The sequence below is a fragment of the Colobus angolensis genome, unplaced genomic scaffold (assembly GCF_000951035.1).
Source record: "Colobus angolensis palliatus isolate OR3802 unplaced genomic scaffold, Cang.pa_1.0 Scaffold228, whole genome shotgun sequence".
NCBI lineage: Eukaryota > Metazoa > Chordata > Mammalia > Primates > Cercopithecidae > Colobus > Colobus angolensis.
The window spans coordinates 1,044,189-1,061,979 of record NW_012115466.1 but is presented as its reverse complement, the minus strand read 5'-3'; the positions used below and the strand labels follow the sequence as shown (position 1 = coordinate 1,061,979).

The 17,791-nt window shown below is 38.1% G+C and overlaps 1 protein-coding gene across 2 annotated transcripts in view; it reads right to left on the bottom strand.

Moving 5' to 3' along the window:
- Positions 1 to 17,791, bottom strand: part of TBL1XR1 (transducin (beta)-like 1 X-linked receptor 1) — a 189,124-nt gene that overhangs the window by 87,262 nt on the left and 84,071 nt on the right. The window lies entirely within an intron of this gene.

Below are 17,791 nucleotides of genomic sequence, written 5' to 3'. Positions count from 1 at the left end.
GAACTCCTGACCTCAAGCGATTCACACGTCTCGGCCTCCCAAAGTGCTGGGATTACAGGGGTGGGCCACTGCACCCCGTGGAATAATCTACATTTCAAACATCTTTCTTGATAATCGCTAATTTTTTCAGACATCTATAAAATGATTAGATAATAGCAAGTGAAGAGTTCATTCTCATAGTTTAAGTATTGGCTCTGCCATTTTCTTTCTTTCTTTCTTTTTTGAAATGGAGTCTCGCTCTGTCCCCCAGGCTGGAGTGTAATGGCACAATCTCAGCTCGCTGTAACCTTCGCCTGCCAGATTCAAGCGATTCTCCTGCCTCAGCCTCCTGAGTAACTGGGACTACAGGCACGCGCCACCATGCCCGGCTAATTCTGTATTTTTTAGTAGAGACGGGGTTTCTCCATGTTGGTCAGGCTGGTCTCGAACTCCTAACCTTGGGTGATCCGTCCACCTCAGCCTCCCAAAGTGCTGGGATTACAGGTGTGAACCACCATGCCCAGCCATTATAATGGCAAATTTTTTCATACATCTATTAAATGATTAGATCATAGTAAGTGAAGAGTTCATTCTTGTAGTTTAAGTATTGGCTCTGCCATTTTCTTGTTTCTTACAATTTTGGTTTTAGATGCAATTTTTTTGCAAGATTAAGTCATGAGACTGTTTTGGTGAGGTTTGGTTAAAACTGGATAATAAAATCTACAAATCTATGTAATTAAACACAAGTGAATACATACTGTGTTTTAATTGTGTCCCTCAAATTCCATGTGTTGGAGACTGAATCCCCAAATTCTTATGTTGATGGCATTTGGAGGTGGGGCCTTTGAGAGGAATTAGGATAAGGTCATCAGGTTGTAGCCCCCATGATGGGACTGAAGGCTTTATAAGAAGAGCAAGAGGGACTCGAGCTGACTGGCTCTTGCCTTCTTGCCATGTGATGACCTCCAACATGTTATAAAGCAGTAAGAAGGGCCTTCCCAGAGGCGGCCCCTCAAGCCTGAACTTTCTAGCCTCTGGAACTATAAGAAATCAACTTATTTTCTTCATAAACTACCCAGTATATGGTATTCTGTTATAACAACAGAAAATGAACTAAGACAAGTAAACTTATGATACTAAGCTAAAATAATAGCAATTCCAGGAAACAGAATGAACGAATGGATATATCACTGGTGCTTTGTGGAACCTCCACTTTTTCCTCCAAATAGCATTACGCACAATACGTTATATATGACTCTCTTATACTAGAACCAAATGAGGGTACAAATTTGAACCCCTGTATTACCCATTGGAAGTTTTTTACTTTAAACTGAAAATAAATTGACTAATAAGGTACAGTACACATATAACACGCAAACTTACATACATCTACCTTTATAGAATGCTAAATTAGATCATTCTTCCAGTTTCTTTTTCTAACTTTTCAGCCATCAGTGAGTCTCTCATCACCCTCACAGATGTATCTAACCTCAGTTTTTACTAATTACCTCTTCTCTACCTTTGTCTTCATTCATTCATTTAGCTTTTCCTATTAATACTACAAGTCTTTAAGAAGAAAGACCACAATAGTGATTTAATAGTTGATGACATGGTTAAAAAGTGATTCTAGGATTTGAAGGATGAATAAATATGTGAAAAATGGTATACCAATTGCACATGCAATTTAATCTGGAAAATTTCTAGAAACATATGCAGGGCCACATTTTTTTCTCTCTTAAGATGTTTTCCTAGTCAACTCATTGACCTATGTCCTAGCCATCGTGCAAGCATTTATAAAGCACACCACGCAATTAAAATAAGTATCTAAATTTTAAAAGATATAGTGACATACTTTACAAAGGAATTACAAAACTTAAGGGGCATTTAAGATAATCTGACAATGTGTATTCAAACTATTTGTATTAAAGGAATTCAAGTCCAAAACAGGCGTATCCTGTCTTATCTGCGTTTCTACTTTTACTCAACATTCTCAAATCTCATCACAACAGATCACTATGACTCTCTTATCTGCACTCTTTGGCTGCCATGACGTTCCTCATTCCTCACCAGAAATGTCCTTCTGACTATGGTTCTGCTCACAATATCCCTCCTTCAAAGATCAGGCCAAATCAGCTTCCTCCATTAATTATCCACCCCACCATCCAGAGAGAGAAAAATGAGCCCCAGCCTAACATATCTCCCTTTCCACAACTGCATAGTGCCTTATTCTTTTATCATGCCTCTCTGATCAAATTTCTGGAGACCCAGGACTGATGTAATCATCTTGCTGTCTCCCAACAGAACTAAGAATAGTGCCTTGAACATACATGGTTCTTAAGATATATATGTTGATAAAATATTAAAATATCTAGATATTGAGGAATGAATTTACACATATTTGAAAATAAAATGCAGTAGAGACTGAATTACTGCACAAATAAATCACACCGGGAAGGAAAAACTCACCAGTGGATTGTTATTTTGAAAATGCTTGAGAGAACCTGGTTATACCAATAATTTTAATATCACTTCCAGAAGGTGACCAATAAAGGTTGATCTTCTATCATTAACAAAAAACTCAAGAAGTACATGATCAATCACATTATTGGTGTAAAAACTATCACCTCCTTTGTGTACTACATAAACTGAATCTATTTACTCTACTTCTTGTAATAAAATAAATGGTTGCAGGGTTTGTGTTTTGTCTCCAAACAAAAAGCTTTGCTTCCAAAAATGTATTTCAAAGCATTTTATCTAAAGTAAATGATGTATTAATTTTAAATAAGGCTTTCAGCATAGAAAGACACTGTTGACTTAGCAGACATCTTCTAAGATCTGTCACCTACGCATAATTAGAAAGACTTTTTTAAGATGCAAAAATTCTGGAGAACAGCAAATTATATATTTTGACTGCTCTTCAAAAATACTACACTGCAGTGTCTAGAAGTAAATTTATTTAATTTATAGATAACTTTGAAAAGCTAATGGACATTACGGGCCCTTTTCCTAGACAAAGGTACAAACACAATAAATATTTACTTAAGGTAGCAACACATTCTAATCTAGAACCTAGTGGTCAGTAATAAGTTCAAGGAAGTATATCTGGTATCCTTTATAAAAAAAGTTTTAAAAAAATTTTTTAATGTACAGAATTTGGGAAAGTCATCCCATGAATTAAGAGAAAAATATAATCCCAGCACTTTGGAAGGCCAAGGCAGAGAGATCACTTGAGATCAGAAGGTTTAGGTGGATCACTTGAGGTCAGAAGGTTAAGACCAGCCTGGTGAACACAGAGAAACCTCATCTCTAAGGAAAATACAAAAATTAGCCAGGTGTGGTGGCAGATGCCTGTAATCCCAGCACTTTGGAAGGCTGAGGCAGGCGAATCACCTGAGGTCAGGAATTCAAGACCAGCTTGGCCAACATGGTGAAACCCTGTCTCTACTAAAAATACAAGAATCAGCTGCGCGCGGTGGCTGGCGCCTGTAACCCCAGCTACTCGGGAGGCTGAGGCAAGAGAATTGCTTGAACCCAGAAGGCGGAGGTTGTAGTGAGCCAAGAGCATGCCATTGCACTCCAGCCTGGGGGACAACAGCAAGACTTCGTCTCAAAAAAAAAAGTTATACTTCACATACCATGTCAGACGAGACTCTTAGTTGGAACACTGACCAGTACAGTTTCCGTCATGGAGTACAATTTTGTAACGAGTAAAATCAAGCTGACACCACAGAAAGGAGTTTACTATAATATATGGGAGGTTTAGCTCCTACACCAATTAAGTAAAGTTAAGTAAGAAGATAACTAAGTAAATGATGATTATGCCACTTACACTATCCCACCAATCCCTGCGGCTTCAAAACAGGGCATGGGCCTGAGCCCCCAAGGTTTGTTGCCTAGAGGCACTTGTGAGCTCCTTGATAGGTCTTTTCTAGTATGGACTGAGGAAATGTTCTTTAGACATCATGTCTAGATACCACTAGAATCTGTTTACCTCAAGGTCATTTGTTATGAACGTCGATTATTTCAATATAAAGTTTTTGTCAATTTTTGAGCTAAAGTTACATAAGGCTGCTTGTTATCTAAAAATCAACAGAGCACTTTTGTCTCAAAAATTTTTGGCATACATGCATTCAATTTATTTATAATTAACATGTACTACTAAATAATGTATATTCTAAAACACATATAAGATGTCAGGCACAGTGACTCAGGCCTGTAATCCCAACACTTCAGGAGGCCGAGGCGGGCCGCTTGAACTCAGGAGTTCAAAACCAGCCTGGGCAGCATGGCAAAACCCTGTCTCTACCAAATATACAAAAAATCAGGCATGGTGGCGCACAGGTGTGGTCCCAGCTACTCGGGAGGCTGGGGCACGAGGGTCGCTTGAGCATGGGAGGCGGAGGCTGCAGTGAGCCAAGATGGCCATGCCACTGCATTTCAATCTGTGTGATAGAGACTCTGTCTCAAACAAAAAAAAACTCCCAACATAAGTAAAAGGTAGATAAATAATGTACTTACAGTGCTATATTTTTATTCATAACATTCTACATCCTTAATGTCTTAATGACAGTTTTACATCATTAGCTAGTATCTTAAGGTACAACTTAATCGTAGAGCAAAGTTCATCAATACCAATAGTGAATATTGCACCTTTTTTTTTTTTTTTTTTTTTGAGACAGACTCTCACTCTGTCACCCAGGCTGAAGTGCCGTGGCATAGTATCAGCTCACTGCAACCTCCGCCTCCCGCATTCAAGTGATTCTCCTAGTCTCAGCCACCCGAGTAGCTGGGACTACAGGTACAAGTCACCACACCTGGCTAATTTTGGTATTTTTAGTAGAGACAGGGTTTCATCATGTTGGCCAGACTGGTCTCGAACTCCTGACCTCAAGCGATTCACACGTCTCGGCCTCCCAAAGTGCTGGGATTACAGGGGTGGGCCACTGCACCCCGTGGAATAATCTACATTTCAAACATCTTTCTTGATAATCGCTAATTTTTTCAGACATCTATAAAATGATTAGATAATAGCAAGTGAAGAGTTCATTCTCATAGTTTAAGTATTGGCTCTGCCATTTTCTTTCTTTCTTTCTTTTTTGAAATGGAGTCTCGCTCTGTCCCCCAGGCTGGAGTGTAATGGCACAATCTCAGCTCGCTGTAACCTTCGCCTGCCAGATTCAAGCGATTCTCCTGCCTCAGCCTCCTGAGTAACTGGGACTACAGGCACGCGCCACCATGCCCGGCTAATTCTGTATTTTTTAGTAGAGACGGGGTTTCTCCATGTTGGTCAGGCTGGTCTCGAACTCCTAACCTTGGGTGATCCGTCCACCTCAGCCTCCCAAAGTGCTGGGATTACAGGTGTGAACCACCATGCCCAGCCATTATAATGGCAAATTTTTTCATACATCTATTAAATGATTAGATCATAGTAAGTGAAGAGTTCATTCTTGTAGTTTAAGTATTGGCTCTGCCATTTTCTTGTTTCTTACAATTTTGGTTTTAGATGCAATTTTTTTGCAAGATTAAGTCATGAGACTGTTTTGGTGAGGTTTGGTTAAAACTGGATAATAAAATCTACAAATCTATGTAATTAAACACAAGTGAATACATACTGTGTTTTAATTGTGTCCCTCAAATTCCATGTGTTGGAGACTGAATCCCCAAATTCTTATGTTGATGGCATTTGGAGGTGGGGCCTTTGAGAGGAATTAGGATAAGGTCATCAGGTTGTAGCCCCCATGATGGGACTGAAGGCTTTATAAGAAGAGCAAGAGGGACTCGAGCTGACTGGCTCTTGCCTTCTTGCCATGTGATGACCTCCAACATGTTATAAAGCAGTAAGAAGGGCCTTCCCAGAGGCGGCCCCTCAAGCCTGAACTTTCTAGCCTCTGGAACTATAAGAAATCAACTTATTTTCTTCATAAACTACCCAGTATATGGTATTCTGTTATAACAACAGAAAATGAACTAAGACAAGTAAACTTATGATACTAAGCTAAAATAATAGCAATTCCAGGAAACAGAATGAACGAATGGATATATCACTGGTGCTTTGTGGAACCTCCACTTTTTCCTCCAAATAGCATTACGCACAATACGTTATATATGACTCTCTTATACTAGAACCAAATGAGGGTACAAATTTGAACCCCTGTATTACCCATTGGAAGTTTTTTACTTTAAACTGAAAATAAATTGACTAATAAGGTACAGTACACATATAACACGCAAACTTACATACATCTACCTTTATAGAATGCTAAATTAGATCATTCTTCCAGTTTCTTTTTCTAACTTTTCAGCCATCAGTGAGTCTCTCATCACCCTCACAGATGTATCTAACCTCAGTTTTTACTAATTACCTCTTCTCTACCTTTGTCTTCATTCATTCATTTAGCTTTTCCTATTAATACTACAAGTCTTTAAGAAGAAAGACCACAATAGTGATTTAATAGTTGATGACATGGTTAAAAAGTGATTCTAGGATTTGAAGGATGAATAAATATGTGAAAAATGGTATACCAATTGCACATGCAATTTAATCTGGAAAATTTCTAGAAACATATGCAGGGCCACATTTTTTCTCTCTTAAGATGTTTTCCTAGTCAACTCATTGACCTATGTCCTAGCCATCGTGCAAGCATTTATAAAGCACACCACGCAATTAAAATAAGTATCTAAATTTTAAAAGATATAGTGACATACTTTACAAAGGAATTACAAAACTTAAGGGGCATTTAAGATAATCTGACAATGTGTATTCAAACTATTTGTATTAAAGGAATTCAAGTCCAAAACAGGCGTATCCTGTCTTATCTGCGTTTCTACTTTTACTCAACATTCTCAAATCTCATCACAACAGATCACTATGACTCTCTTATCTGCACTCTTTGGCTGCCATGACGTTCCTCATTCCTCACCAGAAATGTCCTTCTGACTATGGTTCTGCTCACAATATCCCTCCTTCAAAGATCAGGCCAAATCAGCTTCCTCCATTAATTATCCACCCCACCATCCAGAGAGAGAAAAATGAGCCCCAGCCTAACATATCTCCCTTTCCACAACTGCATAGTGCCTTATTCTTTTATCATGCCTCTCTGATCAAATTTCTGGAGACCCAGGACTGATGTAATCATCTTGCTGTCTCCCAACAGAACTAAGAATAGTGCCTTGAACATACATGGTTCTTAAGATATATATGTTGATAAAATATTAAAATATCTAGATATTGAGGAATGAATTTACACATATTTGAAAATAAAATGCAGTAGAGACTGAATTACTGCACAAATAAATCACACCGGGAAGGAAAAACTCACCAGTGGATTGTTATTTTGAAAATGCTTGAGAGAACCTGGTTATACCAATAATTTTAATATCACTTCCAGAAGGTGACCAATAAAGGTTGATCTTCTATCATTAACAAAAAACTCAAGAAGTACATGATCAATCACATTATTGGTGTAAAAACTATCACCTCCTTTGTGTACTACATAAACTGAATCTATTTACTCTACTTCTTGTAATAAAATAAATGGTTGCAGGGTTTGTGTTTTGTCTCCAAACAAAAAGCTTTGCTTCCAAAAATGTATTTCAAAGCATTTTATCTAAAGTAAATGATGTATTAATTTTAAATAAGGCTTTCAGCATAGAAAGACACTGTTGACTTAGCAGACATCTTCTAAGATCTGTCACCTACGCATAATTAGAAAGACTTTTTTAAGATGCAAAAATTCTGGAGAACAGCAAATTATATATTTTGACTGCTCTTCAAAAATACTACACTGCAGTGTCTAGAAGTAAATTTATTTAATTTATAGATAACTTTGAAAAGCTAATGGACATTACGGGCCCTTTTCCTAGACAAAGGTACAAACACAATAAATATTTACTTAAGGTAGCAACACATTCTAATCTAGAACCTAGTGGTCAGTAATAAGTTCAAGGAAGTATATCTGGTATCCTTTATAAAAAAAGTTTTAAAAAAATTTTTTAATGTACAGAATTTGGGAAAGTCATCCCATGAATTAAGAGAAAAATATAATCCCAGCACTTTGGAAGGCCAAGGCAGAGAGATCACTTGAGATCAGAAGGTTTAGGTGGATCACTTGAGGTCAGAAGGTTAAGACCAGCCTGGTGAACACAGAGAAACCTCATCTCTAAGGAAAATACAAAAATTAGCCAGGTGTGGTGGCAGATGCCTGTAATCCCAGCTACAAGGGGAGGCTGACGCAGGAGAATCACTTGAACCCAGGAGGCAGAGGTTGCAGTGAGCTGAGATCACACCACTGCATTCCAGCCTGGGTGATAGAGCGAGACCCTGTCTCCCAAAAAAACAAAAACAAAAAAACACACACACACACACACACAAAAAGGAGAAAGAAAGAGAGAGAGAGAAATATATGAGAATCCTACCAGAATTGACTCTGCTTAGAAAGATTTTTAATAAATTAACTGCCAGGAAAAATCACAGAAAAAGTTCAAATTAAATTGCTTAGCACATGATTGAAGGCACAATTAAGAAAAAACAAAAACAGTACTACCTCCTAATGAAAAAATTAATACATATTTGTAAATCAGAGTTTCAACTGAATCTTCTTAATCCGTTTTACAAAAAGGAATGTTAGTATGTTATCTCCAACAACATACTACGCATACACCAAAGCCTTTAAGCATTATATCCTCCACTATCCTCACCCCATCCTCATTTCCCATGGAATTTACACATACAGATAATATTCCAGACAGCCAGAAGGTAAGGCAGTGAAAAGCAGAAAGAGCTATAACAGCAGGGATATCTTAAGTGACTCTGAGATCAGACTCACTGTCAGATCATGCACAGCTTTGCAATTACTGCCTATGTTTTCATTTCCAATTGTTACTTAAGCAATTTGGGGAAAACTGATTCAAAAGTTATCTGACTCCAATTTTTAAAAATAAGCTATTCTCAAGATCACATACTCACATAAAGAGAAAACAATTTAAACATGCACTGGTGTCTAATCACCTAATTGCTACCTTAGTTGAGTTAGTTTCACTGGTAACATCACATGTAATTGAATTTTATGTTAAGATTATACAAAAATAAACTATTGTGCAAGAATAAAACAAAAAAACTATCAAGTATTTCTAAATTTGTCTATCACTGGGTAAGCAATGTAATTAAAAATAGCAAAAACTCTCTTACAATGACTCACAGAGTTCTTAAAATTAAAGGTTGGTTTGAACAGTTTCTAATGCTAATGTAAGTCAAGTTTATTATTTAGGCACTAACACCTACACATCGAAAGCTTCCGGTTCACAAACCTTCAGTGATAGGGATGCTGAACATGAGAAAAGGCTTACACTCCAAATTTACGGATACTTGAAAACTAATATAAAAATGTATGGATCATTTTAAGTTACTTTTTTTAAAGTGAGTACAGTATTAATACGTAAATATAACTGTTTTCTCCAAATCAGTTATTAAATTAATGGTGTAACTTACAGTGCCTTTGAAATACCACAGGTACGACACTGTTTTCTTGTTTACACAAAGTTTGACAGCTGCTAAACCCTTTGTTAAAAAAGTAGTTTGGAAGAAAGAAACAAGTGTGGGGGGCGGGGTAGGGGACTAGCAGAAACAGCAATGAGGATCTAAGAAATAATACATGGGGGTAAAAAAAAAAAAAATGAAGCTTTGTTGCCTAAGACCACACAGGTGGATACACTGGCACTTAAGTTAGAAGAGAAAAATGACATTCCTACATCTTATTAGATTTCTCACTCTTCCTAAGGTTTGAATATCTGATTCAAGGTATTACGAATTTGAATAGCTAATTAGGCTATAACACAAAAATCATTCAGTTGAACAACACATTTGCAGTAAAAATAACAGCAGCTCTACCAAGAAGACTAAGTCTTTGATGAACTCTGTCCTACAGAAATGCCCCAGATTAGAACCTAACTATGACGCAGTGAGCCCCTCACTCGGATGTAATTGGTCTAGGGTAGGACCTACATCACTTGCATATAAAATCCTCCCCACCAACCCTGGGGGGTTCCAATGGGGGTTGAGAACCACTGGGCGTATGGGTGTCAGTGTGTGGGTGTGTGTGCGCATGTGTACGATTCCAATGGGGACTGAGAACCACTGGGTGGGGGGGGTGGGTGTGGCAGGGGAGGGGACAGGATGGAAAATTTTACTAGTCAGGTTCTAATTATTAATCTAAGGCAGGAGAGTCACTTCTTTCAAATACTAGATTGCAAAGTGAGAGGTGTTCAGAACTAGTGGGAGAAATACGTTAATACTATGTGAGACTAAGTTCTTTATTAATCTAATTTTAAGATTAATGATGACAAACAAAAGATAAACTCAATCTGTCTCCCAAAAATGAACAGAAAAGGAAGGACAATGATAATGAAGACACCATAAACAGAAAGAGGCCTAAAAAGACTACAAAACATAATAACAAAAAAAAGAAGAAGAAAATGCATAAAAATACATAAAGCCCAAATGAGCCTCAGTTACATGTGACAAAATTTTAAGTAGTAGGCAGAAGTTATAGAAAGGTATTTTTTTCCTATTCAATATAAGGGAAAACAAAACCATCGCACAAATCAGTGACAATGTTCAAACAAAACCTGGATATGTGATTCATCAAGGAAGTTCTAGTGGGCACCTAGGCAAATGAGCTGAAGTTTGTTCTATGTGTGCCTCATCCCTTTCTAACTTAGCACTCAAGTGTAATTATCAGCACCAGCACTAGCTTCTGTGGTACCTTTGTGCAAATTAGACTCTAGCAGAATAAATTACAAAAAGGAAGCCATGTGGTATCGGAGGTTAAGAGCCTGGAATTGTGGAGCCACACAGTTGACTCCCTGACTCTGACTCTTAGTAACTAGATGACCTAAGTAACTAGATAACCTCTCTCAGTGCCTTGGCTTTTTCATCTGTAAAATAAGTTAGGAGACTGGAATAAAAAGTGCTAATCAGTGCCCAGCATAGGAAAAAGACGTAATATATATTAAATAATATAAATAAATTGTTATGAAGGAAGCTCCTTCCTCTGTGAAGACAGCCTATTAACAAGGCAACAGCGTGGCCTGGACTGCAGTGCCCACTTCTCCCTTGGTTGTGTACCTCTGTGCAGGACACAAACTGCCCATTCAGATTCTGCTGTCCTGTGTGCTACTAAGGCTACTGAGTCCAGTTACATTATGTCTTTTTGTAAGTTAACACAACAGCATTACTGCTAAAAAAAAAAAAAAAAAAAAAAATTATCATTTATAAAACTTCTAAATTACAACAGATTTGGAGTATGCCCAAACATAGCAGTCATCCTGAGTAGCATAACCTCGCAGTGACAATGAACACCTTCTCAATGAAGCAGTCCTTCAAATACACTTCACAACTAAACATCTTCAATATTTACTTTGTAACAGAATGCAAAAGGCCTGTTCAAAAAAAAAAAAAAGGCCGGGTGCGGTGGCTCAAGCCTGTAATCCCAGCACTTTGGGAGGCCGAGACGGGCGGATCACGAGGTCAGGAGGTCGAGACCATCCTGGCTAACACGGTGAAACCCCATCTCTACTAAAAATACAAAAACTAGCCGGGCGAGGTGGCGGGCGCCTGTAGTCCCAGCTACTTGGGAGGCTGAGGCAGGAGAATGGCGTAAACCCAGGAGGCGGAGCTTGCAGTGAGCTGAGATCTGGCCACTGCACTCCAGTCCGGGCGACAGAGCAAGACTCCGCCTCAAAAAAAAAAAAAGAATATGTCAGCAGATAATTACTAAACTGAAAACGTCATTCTGAAGTACACTGGACACAAAGAAAAAACATATGCTTACATTAAACTAGATATTAGGTTCAGAATTCTGAAATGTTACATTTCTATTTATCCACTACTGATGAACTCAAAGAGTCGCTCTTATGTGTCCTCACTAAAAACATCTCCTTACAGATTCACGTGAAAAAAGGCTTTAAACTTAGTTTCTCTGATTTCGTATTTTGAAAGTTGGCATAATCTAGACAATATCAGCAAATGCTTTTCCTTCAGTAAATTAAAACGAATTGTTCATTTAACTACCACATTCCAATCAAAACAGCTGCCAAAAATACATTCCTTTATGAAATCAAGGTTGTATGGGTTTTTTTTTTTAGTGGAATATTCTTAATTCTGGAGAATGCCAAGTTCTCATCCGGTGTTGGTTTGCCAAAATGCTTTCAATTCAACTTGCTCACCAAACTTAAAATGATATATTTGAACCAGCAAACACAAGCTGTGTTATCTGCGTGACCCATTCAGGAGCCACTTCTGGGTCACACACACACACATACACCACCCGGTGATCCTGAAAGAAAGGAAACTACCTTTTTTAACATTATATATATACACACACTCTTATATATTTATTTCAATACAGAAAACTGCTCCTCTCTCTGCCCATCACCCAAGTTGTTATGATAAAACACCAACTGAGATTATCTGATTACAACGACTCCATCTTCTTAGCCATTAGCACGCAACAGTCTAAGGCAAACTATGGCCAGTAAGTAGATATTTTTTTATTCTGCAGGCCATTTGGTCTCTGTCACTAGTACTCAACTCTGCTATTACAGAGCAAAGTAGCCATAGATAATACATTAAAAAATGAATGGGCATTACTCTAATAAAACTTTATTCAAAAAAAAAAAGATAACACACCAGATATGGTCCACAGGTCATAGTTTGTTGACTTTAAAGCAATACCCAGAACCATCCAAATTTCTACAGATTCAGGATAAAGCAAAGAAGCTTTTAGGTTAAATGAGGTAAACATTTTTTTTAATCAAATAAGTTAATGGACCAAGCAAAAACACTTACTATTTAAACACTACCCACTAAAAATATATAACCATTCTATGAAAAGGAAATTTTCTAAAGAATTCAAACATTGTATCTTATGTGGCACTATATATAATAATGAAGTTCAACAAGAAAATTATGAGCATTAAACTTCAACATTCCTCTGCCATCTTCAGAAACTTAAAAGACAGTGGGGGTAAGAATAGAAAGAATAAGGCTTTCTGTTCTGTTTAAAAACTCAGCTCTTTCACATCATACCCATACAACCGTAAGCAAGCCCTCAGTGTCTTCATCTATATAGTGTATTAGACAGCTTGATAACAAGTATGAACACAGTGTTTGGCTTATTGTAAAGAAAATAAACTAGGATTTATAATCCTATTGAATGCCTAAAGGCATTTTTGCATAGAGATAATACTAATAAATATCAGTTAATTATAACTGCATGTACAGTTTAAAAGAGGGCACAAAGGTTAAAAATAGTATAGTATTAAAAGACAACAAAAAGAATCTACTCCCTAAGCAAAAAAACTGTTTGAATTATGAATTTCCGTGAGTTTAAAGATTACCAATGGTAAGTTTTTTTTTTTAATGCAAACAACAAAGAAACAGACAATAAAGACACTGGGATAGCAGACAGCAGTCCTGGAAAGGCATCCTCTTTGCCAGAGCAAATGGAAGGAAGGAAGAAAGAGAAAACACTGGCCGGCCATAAGTTATGGTAATACTACGTAATGTTCACCAAGTAGTGATGAGAAGAAATGTTATGCACATCTTAAAAATTAACAGAAAATGAGCTTATAGTTTAGCTTTTTGATGGGATAAGGATATGTGGATACCAAAAATCCCTTCTATAATAGGGACGAAAATGTTATCATCAAACATGTTTTCTTTTCACATTTTCTAACAATCCTAAATCAAAATGTAATTCACAGATAAATATGGGGAAAAACACAAGTAAACTGTATATTCGTAATTAATTTTTAAAAACAAGTTAATAAATCTATAAACAAAATTACATTTAAAATTGTCAATTTCATGCCTTTTCCCAATTTTCTAATCGAACATAAATTGAGTATCAAAGCAACCAAAGATTCAATCAGCAACAAAGAATCTGCACACTAAATGAACTCTCACCATTAGAAATGCATTAGTTACTCAGGAAAATACAAACTATGAAGAAAGCTGGACTCTCCTTTAAGAGAATGGGAAGAAATGTAACTTAAAGCCTATGCTCATCTCCCAGATTAAATAGAAGGTTGTTCTGTTTTTGTATTGTGGAATAATTGTAAGATTTGTCCTGCAGCAAACAGAACTATGGGAAGAAAGAAGAGGTGGGGAAAGAAAGGAAGAAGGAAGAAAAAACAAATTGTAATTAACCTTTCTACTAGAGATTGTTAACATTAAAAGTTAGCCCTTTACATCAAGTTACTATTAATTCACCAACACTAGGAACAAAACTTACTAAAATACATCAGTAAATAAAACAAAGACCCCTGCCCTCTCACAGTTTAAATTCCAGCAGAATTTTGATTAACAGGTGTAATGTTACAATCATAAATGCTATGAAAAAAGAAAAAGTCCAAGCAAGGTAAATGGATTCGGAAGCTGGGGGGAAGAGAAGGGGAAAGAGGAACCCCTGGGTTGCAATATTAAAGTAGGATGGTCAGAGCCAGAGTTAGTTTGTATTTCAATTGAGAGACAGCAAGATACTCAGGAAGCTATCCTGTATGCTTGATGTTCTGTGTACAGGCAATTATGTATGAAGATGTGCCTCGTATCTTGGTGGTGTCAGCTTACTACTGGAAGCCATACCTAGAACACTTTCTTATTCACAAAATACGTCATTATGTTTTAATTACTCTAATTTTTTCTCTACAGAAGCTACAATTCCTAGGAGACCTATCAGGCATTATAAATGACAGGTTGTATATGGAGGCCATCATAAAAGCTATCAAATGCTGAAGAGAAAATATGCCAAATCAAAGAAATTCTTAACTGTTGCCCAGAGTCTACTGAGTCAAAATATTTTCATACACACATTCTTACAAAATTAACAGCAAAGAACTTCCAAGTTTTTCTAAGACACGTGATACAGAAAATCAGAAAAATGTCACCAAAATAGAAAATCTAATGACTTAAGCCCTTCTACAGTTTAGGCAACAGACTCAATTTGTAAATATCCAGCAAATACTTACAATGTATCTAGGGCTATATACCCACCATTACGAATTTAAAATGCCTGACTAGGTAAAAATAACAAAACACAAACCAGAACTTCTTAAAATGCTTAAGAACCCCTGGTCCTGGTTTTGTTTATGGTTTTTTCCCCCTACTGTGTTCACTATTCTTCAGCAGAAGACAAACAGGAGGCAAAGGAGAAATGCTTGTGAAAATGCATAAAGCTAGAACTATCAAGACACTGAGCTGTATTTTTTCAATACCTTCTATTGCAAAAGTACAGGAATAAATGACAGTATGTCTATGAAATTGTGCCTACTATTGTACCTACAACACAATTCTAGATATGAATAAGAATTAAATGAGATGAGAGGAAGGAGTGGTCAGAACTTAATGAGAACAAGGAGGGATATTTTGGGAAGCAGAAAAGTATGAGGGCAAAATCTTACCTCCTCTTCATGAGAGAAAAGAAGCCAGAAATTGTCTAAGGAATACTTCTTCCAGATAGGGTCCAGAAGAGGAAAATATTTTTCGCACAAAGAGGATGAAAATGTGTTGTGTATGATTTTCACCCCCTTGATCTCACGTCAAGCAAATCAATCCGTTGAAAAGAACTGCTCTAACAACTCAGACTCAACCAGACAAATTCACAAAACCTAAGTAGGCCACACCTGGCATGTGTTCATCGAGAAAGCTACAGGACAGGAAAGGCTAGCAGGGTAGTATCATGCCAGGTACACAACAGGAGGAGGACATGCAATCCAGGAGCTATATATATTGTCTTTGCACCCTCCCTACTATCATCACCATCATCACATCATTACCCAGCTAGGTATGCAAAGAAGAATCCACAGACACTGCAAAAGTTACACTAGGTTAGACAAACCTAAGTTCCACTGAGAAACCACTACGATTTTTTTTTTTTTTTTTTAAAGACAGAGCCTTGCTCTATTGCACAGACTGGAGGGCAGTGGCGCTACTTCCGCTCACTGCAATCTCTGCCTCCTGCGATTCACGTGCCTCAGCCTCCCGCGTAGCTGGGACTACAGATGCATGCCACCATGCCAGGCTAATTTTGGTATTTTTAGTAGAGAGAAAATAGATGGGAGGATTGGTTGAGGACGGGTTTCACCATGTTGGCCAGGCTGGTCTTGAACTCCTGACCTCAAATTTGCCGGTCTAGGCCACCCTATGTGCTTGGATTATAGGCGCGAGCCACTGCGCCAGGCCCACTATCATTTTATAAGCATCTCCTGGACATATCTTCCAGGGCACTCAATCCACCAAGGATATGCACAGTTTTAAGAATGCAACACACTTTCCCGAACCAGATGCAGTTCACGTGTCAGGAATCTCTTTGCCATACCCTATATGGTGGCTGTTAATGTTGCCAACATTCCACTTTAGATTTCAGATGAGTCAGAACTAAACATTAAACCAACGTCATTTACTCACAGAAAGAGAAAGGGTTTGGGGAACCTTTTACTCACAATGCACCTGGGTCCTCATCCCAACTCTGCCTCTGGGGTGCCAGTGGTCTGAGGCCTACAACTTAAGCCTCTTAAGACTCAACGCCAACAAGCAATGACTGGGTTTACTGGATTGACTGCTAAGATCCTTTGAAGCCTTTTAAAAAATAAGAACTAGGCCCTGAAATGAAAGAAGAAAGTATCTCCTGCCTTCTGAGAAATAAGACAACACAGATACAAAATCAAACTGAAGTATCGTAGTATCTTTTTTTTTTAAGAGGGAGTCTCACTCTGTTGCCCAGGCTGAAGTACACTGGCACGATCTCAGCTCACTAAAACCTCCGTCTCCCAGGTTCAGGCGATTCTCCCACCTCAGCTTCCTGAGTAGCTGGGATTACAGGCGTATGCCACTATGATCAGCTAATTTTTGTATTTTTAGAAGAGACGGGGTTTTGCCATGTTGGCCAGGCTGGTCTAGAACCCCTCTCCTCAGGTGATCCACCCACCTCAGCCTCCCAAAGTGCTGGAATTACAGGCATGAGCCGCGGTACCTGGCCTAAAGTATCTTTTAAATAGCATGGAAAACTTGTTTTGATCATAGGACAGTTAAAGAAAAGCTGTCTCATTCAATCCCCTTTGCTTTATGCATAGAGATTGAGACCAAAAGTGGTTAAATGTTCTTATGAGAGGTGACAAAATGACCATTAAACTCTACATTGCTGGCACACTCAGTATCATTTAAATCTGACGATTTCGTACAGTACATATTATTGTCCCTGTTTTAAAAACAAGTAACCAGGCACCCAGCCAAATTTCTACTTTTCAAGAAAAAGTAAAGTATGAGAATACTTTTTGTGAAAGCCCTCAAAGACCTGCCAGGCGCGGTGGTTCACACCTGTAATCCCAACACTCTGGGAGGCTGAGGCGGGCAGATCACGAGGTCAGGAGTTCGAAACCAGCCTGGCCAACATGGTGAAACCCCATCTCTACTAAAAATACAAAAATTAGTCAGGCGTGATACCATATGCCTGGAGTCCCAGCTACTTGGGAGGCTGAGGCAGGAGAATTGCTTGAACCTGGGAGGCAGAGGCGGAGGATGCTGTTAGCTGAGATCATGCCACTGCAGCCTGTATGATGAAGCAAAACTCTGTCTCAAAATACACACACACACAAACACTAATGGAATACCACAGAGAGAGCCCAAAAGTAAATCCACACATTTACAGCCAACTGATTTTTTTTTTTTTGAGACGGAGTCTTGCGCTGTCGCCCAGGCTGGAGTGCAGTGGCCGGATCTCAGCTCACTGCAAGCTCTGCCTCCCGGGTTTACGCCATT